The sequence below is a fragment of the Spermophilus citellus genome (assembly GCF_964194105.1).
Source record: "Spermophilus citellus genome assembly, chromosome: 5".
Classification (NCBI taxonomy): domain Eukaryota; kingdom Metazoa; phylum Chordata; class Mammalia; order Rodentia; family Sciuridae; genus Spermophilus; species Spermophilus citellus.
The window spans coordinates 156636599-156649503 of NC_138186.1; the positions used below are offsets into that span (position 1 = coordinate 156636599).

The 12905-nt window shown below is 45.2% G+C and overlaps 1 protein-coding gene across 3 annotated transcripts in view; it reads left to right on the forward strand.

Annotated features, from left to right (window-relative positions):
• SASH1 (SAM and SH3 domain containing 1) overlaps positions 1–12905 on the forward strand; it is a 178778-nt gene that overhangs the window by 79959 nt on the left and 85914 nt on the right. The window lies entirely within an intron of this gene.

Here is a 12905-nt window from a genome sequence, read left to right on the forward strand (position 1 = left end):
GTGTGTCAGAAACTGGCAAATGCTCTCCAACCTTTCCTGTTAAAGGAAATACTTTTGTTTCCTTGTCCTAACTTGGACCCTGTAATTTCTACTCTCATAGAGGATAATGCTATGCTTTTTCCTATATTTTCAGTATTTCTTTTAGGCAACTTAAAAAACCACACAAACAAATGTGTTTTCCCTGCTGGTAACCCTTCCCTTTTCTACTTTTGTTATAATTATTCTAGAATGTTCTATTTATGATCTTCTGAGGTAAAGAAATTTAAAGAAAGTTCAGACCTCTAAACAGACACTTCCTCTGGCACCGAGCCACTTGCACTGTTTTGTGCCAAAAGAGGCATAGAAGTGGTTTAGGAATGAAGTATTTCTGGAATGAGAAGCAGACGTTAGGAGAGCGTGTGTGTGCTTTACAGCCCGGCTCTGCCTAATCCATCCACGTGTGTGTGCTGTTGGCACAGAGGCAGCTTCTGGGAGGGAAGACGGCTTGGCCAGAAAGCTCCAGTTCTGAACTCAAGGGGCAACGTAGGTTTGGTTTCAGGACCAAGAACCACGGGGTTGATGTGCCAAAGAAAACCAAGGCCCTGGCCCAGTCAAGGGAGAGGATAAATGTGTCCGCAGCATGACTTTCTCTTGTTTTGGTTTCGTTGTGTCCTTTCAGGAACCCAGTGACGTGGAGGCTGAAGTAGATAGGGGGTTCGAGTAGACATTGACTTTGAACACGGAGGTCCTGTGGTGGTACTGAAGCACTTGAGTGAATGGCTGTGGCCCCCGACCTGGTTGACCGCTTACGTAGCAAGAGTCAGGCAGAGAGGTCAGGTGTCTCGGCATCTCTGAGTCCTTCAGGAAGCAAGAAATGCTTGTTCTTCCTCCTAAGGAGGAAGTGACTCACTAAGTTTGTACTAACCTTAGTTAGGCTGGGTACTTCTCCTTCCCCTCAGTTGTGGGGAGTCATTCTTTCCATGTTTATATCCTTTCCTTAGCAAAATATGGCATGACTCCTGTGGCCAAGAGAGAGACTGACGGCCTCCTGAGGTTAACAAAAAATTTTCAACATACATAGTCATGTGCACATACACTCCCGAGTCTGTCTGTCTCTGTCAACAGCCCCCGGCTCTTTATTTGTAATATTGCCAATTTGCCTCTGTATTTTCAAATGGTTCAGACTTAGGTCTTCCTAAACATTTTAAAAATTTTGAAACAGTTCATCCTTCTTTTCTCTATTCATGGTGTTTGACAGCTATGGCACTCTTTTTTTTTTTTTTTTTAACTTTCAAAAACTTTTAACTTCCAGAAAAGTTGTAAGAACTGTGCGGTGACTTCCATGTCAATTACACTTGGACTCACACTTGTTGACGTTGGCGTGCTCTTGTCTGCCTGCCCTATACACAGTACCACTAATTATTATTATTGCTGAACCAGTTGAAAGTAAGTTGCACATGCCATGACCTTCAGCCCTAAATACTTCAGCATCTATTTCCCAAGGACAAGGACATGCTTTGATAGAACCATAATCTAACTATCAAATACAGGAGATTTTATGGCTTTTCTTAATACACATTTCATACTCAGGTTTGTCCGACTGTCCCAATAATGTGTCTTGTGGCACTCACTTTCCAGTCCAGTACTTTAGAAAAAAATTACTCCTGTCTTTTTGTCCACATTCAATCTGAGAGCATTTCTTTGTCTTTTATGGTCCTGACATTTCTAGAGACTGTGAGCCAGTTGTTTTGTGAAGTATTCCTTGAGTGAGGTTCCTTTGTTCCTTTTTTCTCCCCACATCAGGAATCACATGATGTTTGTTTGTCCCCTGATCGGTGATATGAATTTTCATCATTGATGAATGTGGTATCTGCCAGGTTTCCCCTGAGAAGTTACGATTTTTCCTTCTTAATGAATACATATTCTGTGGGGAGGTTATCTGAGTCTGTAAATATCCTGTTCCTCATCAAACTTTTACCTAATGGTTTTAGATTCTTTTGGTGATTCTTGCTTGAATCAATATTTAATGTAATGGCTGCAAACTGGTGATGATTATTCTTCAATTGAAGATTATTTTAGATGAAATCTTCTAAGCGGTTTTGCTTTTATTTTTGTATTCATTTCTAAGGATAAAGTATCACTGTGAAAGCCTAGGTCAGGTTATAATTTGAGTAGAATTGGAACACCGTTTATGTTAAGAATTTATTCATTGGACTTGAAAATTTAAATATGTTCACATGGAAAATTCCACTGTTCCTCCCATCACAATGCTTGCTGGGAACTTTGCAGTTGAATATTCAAGCTATGGAGGATGACCTGGCAAACCAGTTGGTTGTGTCTGGTTAGTGTCCGCAAAGTGTCTGCCAACCAAAATACCATGCTGACTCATACTGTTGTTTTCTGGGCAGAAATTTTCTTCTACTTTTTATCCAAAAGGCAAGAGATAGCAGTAAACAAAAGCAGGCAAGTCCTACAGCAGCCCACCCTTAGAGACAGAGATACTGAGGGGGGACCCAGGGACTGGAGCAACTGGCCCCGTGGCTCCCGCGTTTCAGATCCAGTCTCCCCAGTTGTCTCTGGGACCTCAGCATATGCTCCTTCCTCCCCTTTCCCCAGCTAAACCTCTTCTGGGGGAGGGATGCATTATGGATTATGGCATGAATTTTGATGTGAATGTCTGTTTCTAAAAAAACACATCACTTCTCCCAGTGGTATTTGGCATTAAACAGAGCTGAAGTTTAAAGTTACAGAAAGATAGCTCTGACCAGCAAAGGTGGAGGTGGTGGGTCTTCTGTGGGGGAGACAAGAGGTGAGAATTCTAGTACAACTGAGCCATCCCAGCATTGGACGACCTTTGCCAAGTGGGCTAGCAGCTAGGTGAGGTTGGCCTGCACAAACAGAGGTACAGAGATAGAGGCAGGTAGGCAGATCAGTAGGTAGGTAGGTAGATAACAAGAAAGAGTAGACCCTCCCCACCCCCATCACTAATTTAACAAAGGCCCCATTTGTTCTTAATGTCTTACTATCTCTCTGTTGTGCCACATTCTGTTATGAGAATATAATCCAGGGAGCTTTCATTAGAGCCTCTTCTGTTACAGCATCTATTGATGGGACTACTTTTTACACCAAACTTGAATCTGTGTCCGCTGGCCCCAAAGGTCAACATTAGCTCAGTTTCTTGTTACTCCACAGCTACTCTCAAAAATACCTGGAAAGCAAGGTTTTGGGGATGGGAGGCATTGGAGGTGGCTGGGAAATGTCAACATAATGATCTCTGAGGAATGAGACTGGCCATCAACAACAGAAACACTGACACATAGTGGTATAAATAAACATAGGGCTCACTAGACATCTTTGCTCCGTGGGTAGGTCCAGGGCTGGGCCCGTGGCTCAGCAGGCCTTTAGGAACCCAGACTGTGCCCCTGTCCATTTTTTCCTCATGGCTTCAAAGTGCCTGCTGCATCTTCTAGGTGAGAAGAAACAGCAAAGTGTAGGGAAGATGGTAATTTGAAGAAGGCCAAAGGCACATTCCCCTGTCCTTTTTTCTCCCCTAGTACTGGGGATTGAACCCAGGAGCTCACGCATGCTGGGTGAGCACTCTACCACTGAGCTACCCACCTCCAGCCTGTGTATTTTATTTTGCGACAGAGTCTAAGTTGCCGAGGCTGCCCTCAAACTTGCAATCTCCCTGCCTTGGCCCCCTAAGTTTCTAGGATTCCAGACATGTGCCACCATACCTGGTCCAAAGGCACATGCCTTTTAAAAGCTTTCCTAGAAACTCTACCCTGCTCATTCAGTTGTAATTCTCATTTCATAATTATTTATGTGATATATAAACTATCTAATTTATAATATAAATCATTTATATACATGATATATAATTTACTGAGTGTTTAGTATGTACCAAGAACTGATCTAATTACTTAATATTGAGTGTTTAGTATGTACCAAGAACTGATCTAATTACTTAACATTGACTATTTATTATATAGAACAACACTGTGAAGTTCCATATAACATTATTCCTGCTTACAAATACAGAAATGGAAGCACAGAGAGGTTACTAAGTTGGCTGCATATCCACTAATAGCCAATCCTGAATTTGGTTTCATTAAGTACCCTGGCTCCTGACCACTCTAATTCTCAAGTATTTATAATTGTGTTGCTTCTGCAAATTGAGAGGTTAAGGGTTAGCCAGGTTTGTCAGCAATAAATAAATAGCTGCGATTAAATAACTACAATCTGTGGTTCTTTTGGAAACAGGAGTAAGTTCTACTCTCATATGGTTATTTATCTATAGATGCAGGAGAGTCCAAAAGAGATCTCAAAACTTCACCTTAGCCAATATTTATAATTTGTTTTCTACTGGGCCTTTCACCAAAGTTGAAAATTCACTGATTTAGTTTTACTCTCTTTCATTACCTGTGACTTCAGTTGAACTGCTTTACAGTGAAAAAATCTAAATACATACAGCACGAGTCACCAGGCGGATAAATACAAGGAGAGGGAGCCGGCAGGATGGGGGCCGTGGTTTGTGGACGTTCTATGTGAGCATCGCAGCACCTGGGCATCACTTTGCTCTCGGGGTTGTTTCATCCAGGGAATGAAGACTTTGGACTATGTTAGCTTCCTTTTCTCCCCCTCAAGCCTCCATCTTCTCCCCATTTCCTCTTGGACTTTAGGGGAGAAGGCTCTGCATGTGTTCTGTTCAGTTCCTGTGGCCCTCTGCCTTGCTCTGGGCATCACTGCTTCTTGACTGGCTACACCCCCATCTTGGCTTCCTCTTTCTCCCCGCCCTTCCTGTTCTGTCTTCCACCTACCCAGCTGGCCTCTCATCCCTTGCTGCTTATTCCCCAGTCAGGCTGCAGCTCCTGTGCTGAGACTCCTAGGAGCTCTTTGCCCCACCCACCATCCTCCACGGTCACCCCCATCATTTGGGCAAGTTCCATCCAACCGCAGCATCTCAGCCCTGGTCCGGGAAACTGAGGTGAACTGTTTATTCCTTTGCACTGATCACTTCCATTATATTTTTTCATTTGATTTTTACATAAACTCACTGAAGTATATACTATTTGAGGGAATTAACCAGCCTAAGGTTCCAGAGCTGGAGGCAAACATCTCAATCCAGCCCAAGTGTCTTTATGACCTTGGAGGGAAGCTGCCCTATCTGATACCTCACTCTTTGGACTCAAATTCAGGCTCTTCCATATCAGTTTTATCACACTGAGGTCAGTTACCTGGCCTTTCTGCCTACAGGTTCTACAACCACAAAGTATGGGTAATACTTGTAATACTTACCTCACTTAGTAGGCTATCTGGCATGCAGTAAGTGCTCGGTAATCTTATCAATCTAGTCTGTCCCCAGTTCATGCCCTTGATGATGACTCTGGTCACTTGTGTTCTCCTGTAACTCCACATGAATCAGCATGGCCTGAGCTCTGAGCCCAAGAGCTTGTTGTCCTCTTCTCAGGACTTTCTACAGGTCCCAATAGTACCAAGAGCTCTCCTGGCACTTGGCTTCAAATTCAGTGAGTACCCCCAGGCTCTTTGAAATAGAGTTAGAAATGGATTGTCCCAGGCCTGGAATTGCTGTGCAGAAGGGCTGCCCCTGGTCTTTACCTATTACCCAGCATGTGTTTTGTCTCCCCTAACTGATGACAGTGTGATAAGAAATAGTTTCTGCCTGTCAATATTAACATTCAAAAGCCACCTGGAAAAATCATTGAGGAAGCAGACGCTTCTCCAAATACCCTAATCTGTTTCTGAGGTTGTCTCTCTCCCCCAACCTGATCCTGTTCTGCAGTCTTGTTCAAGACTCCCGACTTTTTCTTCCTCTTTAAATAGGCATGGAAGACCACATTACCATCTCCAGATAAAGGTACAATATCAAGAATCATATACAAAATACTACAGCTATTTTAAAAATTTTTTAAACCTGCAATTTTCGTGGGAAAGTGCTTTATAAAAATATTTTTATTAGTTGTTCATGGACCTTTGTTTTATCTACCTTTTTATATGTGGTTCTGAGAATTGAACCCAGAGCCTCACACATGCTAGACAAGTGCTCTACTACTGAGCCACAACCCCAGCTCTGGGAAAGTGCTTTTATTTTTGATGATAGCTTTATTAAGGTAGAATTCGTTCAATGTACAGAACAAGGGTTTATTTTTGAATTTACAGAATTACCCTCAAATTGGTCGTGATGATGACTATAAAAGTCTGAAAGGTGACCTTTAGCTATGACACTCCTATTGCTTGTAAAACCTTAAGCAATCATCATTCTGTTATAATTAATCTTGCCTATTCCAGGCATTTCACACAGAGGGAAAGTACATTTTTGAAAGGAAATTCGTTGTGGCTTTCTGCATTTTAGGCATAGAATCTGGAATCTAATTTCTGGCAACCTGGTTTCTAGTCCTTTTGAAATGTGTAAGAAATTATTATCCTTTAAGTAACTTGTTTCTTAACAAGCTTATTGCTGGAACTGGTGTCAGCGAGAAGGGCTCAGCCTTCATCCCTTTGTGGAAACCCCCCAAGGACAGGGACTGCTGTTAGCTGTCACATTGATTTTCCTCCTGTGTGACCCAGGTCCAACTCTGTGGCTCATTCATGGAAGTGGATGATAGATGTCCACACGCCGTGGGATTATCACACCTTGGAATTAGACCAGATTCAGTGAGAAGAGCTGATGAGGTCGTGAGATTGCTAGGAAATCCAGGTCAAGCCATGTCCCCTCTAGCTGAGCCTAACACATCCTGTCTCTACATCCTGTTTGTGACAGGGCTGTGGGGTAGGGAGGGGATGCCAGTGTTTCCCATGGGGGAAATGAACATTTGTGGCCCAGGCCTTGGTCCTGCATCTGAGTAGGGGTCAAGGAAGTCGTGTGACGTGTGCCTTCAGAGAAGTCAGCAAGTTCCTTCTACCCAGTCGAGGTGGGCATGACCTCAGTGTGTGCTCACAGTACTGCCCCCAGGAAAGGGAGGTGAACTTTTATTTTTATAGCCTGTTAAAAGAGAGGACCAGGGACAGCCTAGGTCACCATTCTTTGGTTCTTTGCACTCACCAGAATAACTATAGACACAGCAATGTTAGGTCTTAGAAAACAGGTAGACCAAAAGCCAGGTATGATTACTGTATATATTATGTATTCTTTTGCTTTAGTCAACTTGCTGATAGCCATGTGTAGAGGTCAAGGACACAAGGGAAAGATCACTGGCTGAGAGCCCCAAGCTTTCAGCACACTGCCTGTCCTTGGCTGTTCAACTATGTGGTGTCACCCCTCTGGGTTCAAGTGCCCTCATTTCCACAGTGATGGTCTGAGTTGGGGTCTCCAGGAGTCCCTAGCTCAGGGGTCTTCCGTTTTTTCTGACCCAGCCCAAGCATGTCTTTACACCCACCAACTTTGCTTGGGCTCCAAATGTGCTACAGGTATAGGCCCTGGAGCTAGACAGACCTGAGCCTCAATTTGAACTCTGCTAATGGTGTGATTAGGAACAATGTAAATGAGTTCTCTATGCCTTAGGTTCCTAATCCATCAAGCCCAGTGACAGCTCTTTCCAAGGGTTGTGAAACACAACACAGTGCCTGGCTCACATCCCACCTGTCCTCTGCCTACCCCTCTGTAAGATCCCTGGCAGAGGCAGTGTGTCTTAGGTCTGTCCTCAGTCTTACAGACGGTATAGTACACGGAGCTTGTCACTGAAAATGTGCTCTTCCCACAGGACCTTAGTTTCCATGTCATCGAGAGATGGGGGGGGGGGGATTGTAAACAACGTAGATTTTCACAAGGCCCATGCGGTCATAGTGCGCTGAAGTATTTGTACACAAATATCTGTGTGCACACGTGTGTGCTCCATCACATGGCATATTTGAGGGGCTCAACATTCCAAAATGCAGGGCTGTGGGTGAGAGCAGCTGTGGCAGTGTCTGCCGCCTCAGCTGTTCCCAACAGCAAACCCTGCTGCCCTTCACTCTGTCTGGCGAGGGGGCCTCCAGCTGGCCCAGCCTCAGCTGGAGGCCATGTGCTGGGCTGCACCCTGCGCTGGGAGCAGGCTGTGCATGCTCTCACTGCCATTGCTGGGGACAGGCACTGCCACCAGGAAAGTTTAATACACAGAAGTGACTGCTGTGAATTCTCTCTTCTGCATTAAAAGTGAACAGATATTAGGCCAGAGATGTGGGATGGGAAGGTAAATAAATAACATTCCAACAGAAGCAGCAATAAGACTTGCCTAGAATGTTCTAAGTGCTCCCTGCCTATCTTTTTAATCCTTCTGACAAATCTATAATGTGGATGATATTTCACAGTTAGGAAAACAAGGCTCAGGAAGGTTAAATGACTTACCAAGATCGCAAAGTTTGGGGGAGGCAGAGCCGGATTTCATATCCTGGTCTGTTTATCTCAGGGGCCAGGCCTCTTATCAGACAGCCCATCACAACTACAGTAAGAGTGAAGCCCTGCGGAGAGACTAGGCTTAATTTAATAAGTGTTTATCAAGTTTCAGCTGTGAGGACAAATATGCTCGGCCCTGGCAAGATGAGGGCAGGAAGGATAGCTGTCCCCTTACAATCCGCAGAGACATGAAAAGTGGTTACAGTGCAGTGTGAAAACCATCAGGACAGGGAACTGCAGAAAGAGGACCGGGGAACTCTGGGGAAGAGGCATGGGGTTGATGACCATGTGGCTTCAGCATCAGTCAGGGGTTTTATTAGAGGTGCAGAACCTTAAGACAGAGTAAGGATTTTATTAGAGGATTGACCCTGTGCCTTTGTCGGGGTTAGTTGCAGTCCAGGTGAGCTGTTCCTGCTGTATCTGATGATGCAGCCTGTGTCAGCAAGGGCATCCGCCAGGAAGAAAACCCTGCAGGTGACGGGGGCGGGGGGGGGGGGAGGCAGGCCAAACTGCTCAGAGCCCATGTCCTCTCTCAGCACCCCAAACTGCTCAGAGCCCATGTCCTCTCTCAGCACCCCCAAATAAGCCTACAACTTCATGGTTACTGGTAACTGTGGGAGTTGCTGGTACCCCTCCTCAGGAGCCCAACAGGCCATAGGTCCAGGACTCGGAGAACCTGAGGAGGACACCCAGCAGGAATGTGAGCGCTGCAGATCTTGTGCCCGCTCAGGCCTTGAAGTCTTGAGAGAAATGACTGCTTCTCTTTATGGCTATTTGTGCTTTCCACATCCAATAGAACATGTTTCCTGTGGCCCGTGCCAACCTGGAGCCACTCAGGGAAGAGAATTCTGGGAAGCCTAATCCAGCTGAGCTACATTGTCAGACTCCTCACCCACCACAGGTTCCCAAGGAGTGAGCACCTGGGATGACTCTCGGGGGTTTGCTTAGCAGAGCAGAGCGGGGTGACTTCCAGGCAGAAGACAGGGTGCACACAACTGCCAGAGCACAGCTGCTTGGGGGAAGGGTGTGGGGCCTAAGCCTGCAGACCAGCCCAGGTGTTGCCCACTGAGGCTCCTTCTGTACCTTACAAGGACATGTCAGTGTGAGGAGGTGGCTGACAGCCTCCAGGAGGCAGGAATCCTCTGATGGAAAAGATACTGGAGGTCTGAAACTTGTCGGGCCTGTCTTCATTCCTCCACTCTCCAAATTCCTGCATCCACTGGCTGTATTCCATCCTCAGGTTCCTAATGAGTGTCAGCTGCATGGCAGGAATAGTGGGGGTAAAAGTCAACCTGGCCCCCAGGCTCTTGTCTGAAAGACCTTACAGTCAGGATAATGCTTGAAGGGGCGTGGCTTCTTGTCCTTTTGGGTCCCTGTGTTCTTGTTGGTGAGTCTCACCTGCACCATAGCTTATTTTTCTTTGGAGGTGCTTATTTTTCTTCAGAGGATATGATGAGGGGGATGGAGAAGCGAGGATGGGATTTTTGTTCCCCTGTCTACTGGGTTAAGCTGCTGTTTCAAGCATATCCACACACCAGAACTGACCAGCGAGTTTTAGCAAAGACAGAACCTCAGGCCCACCCAGATCTACTGGATTGGATTCTCTAGATGTGGAACCCCTGGAGATGTTAAAAACTCTTCCAGGAGATTCTTGGGTAGCCAGCTGGGTTTTTGGAATCACTACAAAAACCAGAGTCTTATTGGTCAGACTGAAGCCCTCTGCTTCTCAAGCACAGGTAGAATTTGGGGGCCTCTTGACTGATCCTAAAAGGGGTCATTTTATCATCCTGGGGACCCTAACAGAGCTCCCTGGTGTCTGAATCAGCTCCAGCAAGCACTGGCCTGCAGGTGCTGGCATTGTCACTTCTGATTAAACCACTGAGTCAGAAGCAGAGGGAGATATAAACCTGTCGAAGGATGAAGTGAGACCGACCTGTAGAATTATAAGGGGCAAGCAGAATGGTGCCAGCTGCTCAGTGGGTTCAGATGTGGACAATGCATGGGTGTGACAGAGAAGATGTTAGAGAGTTTCCATGTTCATAATATTTATAATATATTAACACTTTGATCAGCTATGTGTGTAAAAAGGAATCAAAGGCAAGGAGAAAAAAATTCAAGTGGTTACAGCAGCGGTTACCATCAAAAGGACCCAGATTCAGACCTCCACATTGTTCATGCTGCGTGCCGGAGAAGTAGGGCAGCAGGCTGCTCCCACAGTGGTGTCCTGGAGGATGGATTGGTCACTGTGCATCCAGCAAGGGAGGCAGTGCCCTCCATACCAAAGCACCTCCAGGTCTGGCCTTCGGAGGCGGCTTCATGACTCCCCTGCTGTCCCTGAGAGCAGCTGACAAAAGAAAGGCTCAGCAGCCCCCATGGCCCTCCCTGGGGTCCTCTGTGCCCAGACTGCACAAGCGGCCAGTGTGGCCAGCGGGCCTGGAGAGGGTGAATGAGAGCCGCTGTTTGTTTCCACTGAGAAAGTTCTGACCAGCTTCCGGAGCCATCGCCATGGAAACGTATGGAGGAGATAATTGAAAGGAACCTCTTTTCCTTCCCTCTCCTTTTCTCACCGCCTGGTAAGGGCCAGCCCCTGCAGCCTCGCTTTCCCTGTAGGGTCATATAAATTTAATGAGAATGCCAGGAGCCAGCTTGCTCCCCAGCCCAGCCTCTGCTGGGGCCCCTTACCCTCTCTCTCCCTGAACCAGTGTGGGCGTCCATGTGTCAGCCTCACGCACACTGATAGCAAAGTGGCCTTCCAGAGAGGCACATGGAATGTCCCTATCCCTCCATCTGGCCTTAGTCCTGAGCCATGTTTCTTTGCAGGAAAGCCTGTTTGGGATGACATATTTATTACACATATGCAAAACATTTAAAAATGGAAACAGAGGGAAGGAATCATTTTGTTCCAGATACAGAATAAGTAGCCAAAAAAAAAAATATGCAAAATTTTCTTTTTCCAGTATTGGGGGTTAAACCCAGAGCTTTGTATATGCTAGGCAAATGCTCTACCACTGAGCTATATCCCCAGCCTGAAGGTGTTTTTCAAAAGGACACTGCATAAGCTCCTATGAAGTTATTTATCATTTTTTTTCTCATTTTGTAAAAACTAGTTTGTGTGGTGAAAAGAATGTCAACACCCCGTCTTACTTCATTATGCTTTTTCTTAAGGTAAAAAAAACCCACTGGAAATGTTACAAACCCATTAATTTGTACGATTAATATAATTAATCATTATAATAAAAATAAAAACAAGTAAGAGTAAGAGGAGAAGATGTAAAGACCCAAATCTAAAATTCGCACGGAAGGATTAAATGAAAGCGTTGGTGATTACTGGTTTCACCCAAACCAGAATGAACAGAAGAAATACAGGGTCCTTTCCATGTTTTTGTACTTTAATTTCTATGCCTGTTGAGGAATGATCAAAAGTCAGTTCTACCTGGGGCTGCAGACTCCAGCAGCCAAGCTACAAACCTGAATTGTACTTTCACACTAGTAATTAGAGAAAATATGCAGTGTTTTAGCTTCGGGCTCACAATTTTACCTGGCTGGTGAGGCCCTTGTCTTCACAGAGCCCAGGTTTTACTGGGAAAAACACTGGGTTATGTGTCTGAAGAGCTGAGTTAAAGCCCCAGCTCTGTGACTTCCAGCTACGATAGCCCCCTCTTCTCCGGGGGAGACATATCTAAGACATTCTGCTGATGCCTGAAACCACAGAGTACTCAACCCTACATGTAGTATGATTTTTTTATACATAAATACTTATGATAAAGTTCAGTTTATAAATTAGATACAGGAAGAAGAGATTAACTACAATAACTATTAATAAATACATCAGTCATACCAATATTCTGTAATGAAAGGCTGCTTTTGTGGTGTTGGGAATTGAATCCAGAGCCTTGAGCATGCTCAGCAAGCACTTTACCACCGAGCTACATTCCCAGCCTAAATTGTTTATTTCTAGAATTTTCCATTTAATATTTTTGAACTCCAGTTAGCCATGGGTAACTGAAACTGGAAAAACAAAACCACAGGTAAAGAGAAAACTACTATGTTGATTGTGTGACTCCAGATAAAACACTTAGAGCCTCAGTCTCTTCATCAGGGTCATGGGGTCTCTTGCATACAACTGATACTTGACTTCAGCATTTAGACAAATGGAGGCATGTTCTCAAATAGCAAAGAGACTAGAGTCAGGGGTCCCAAAGCTGGTGCTGTCGGCCAAGGAATCATCCCCTCTCCCACTGCACCATCCTTAGCATGTGACTTTCCTTATGATAAGGTGATGACTGCTTGGGTATCCTGTCCATGTTTCTGGTAGAACGAAGAAGAGAAGCAAAGGACAAAGGATGTGTATAGTCAGTCAGACTTTTTCATCATGGAAGCACTAACTTTCTCAGAAACACCCCACTAGAAAGTTCTAGTATTTCTTCTCTGCCAGGGCCTGACACGTAGCCTCTCCTAGCTGCAAGAGAGTCTGGGGAAGTGAGTACTTTAACAGGGCACACTGCCACCCCAAATGAAATCTGGGTGCTGTGAG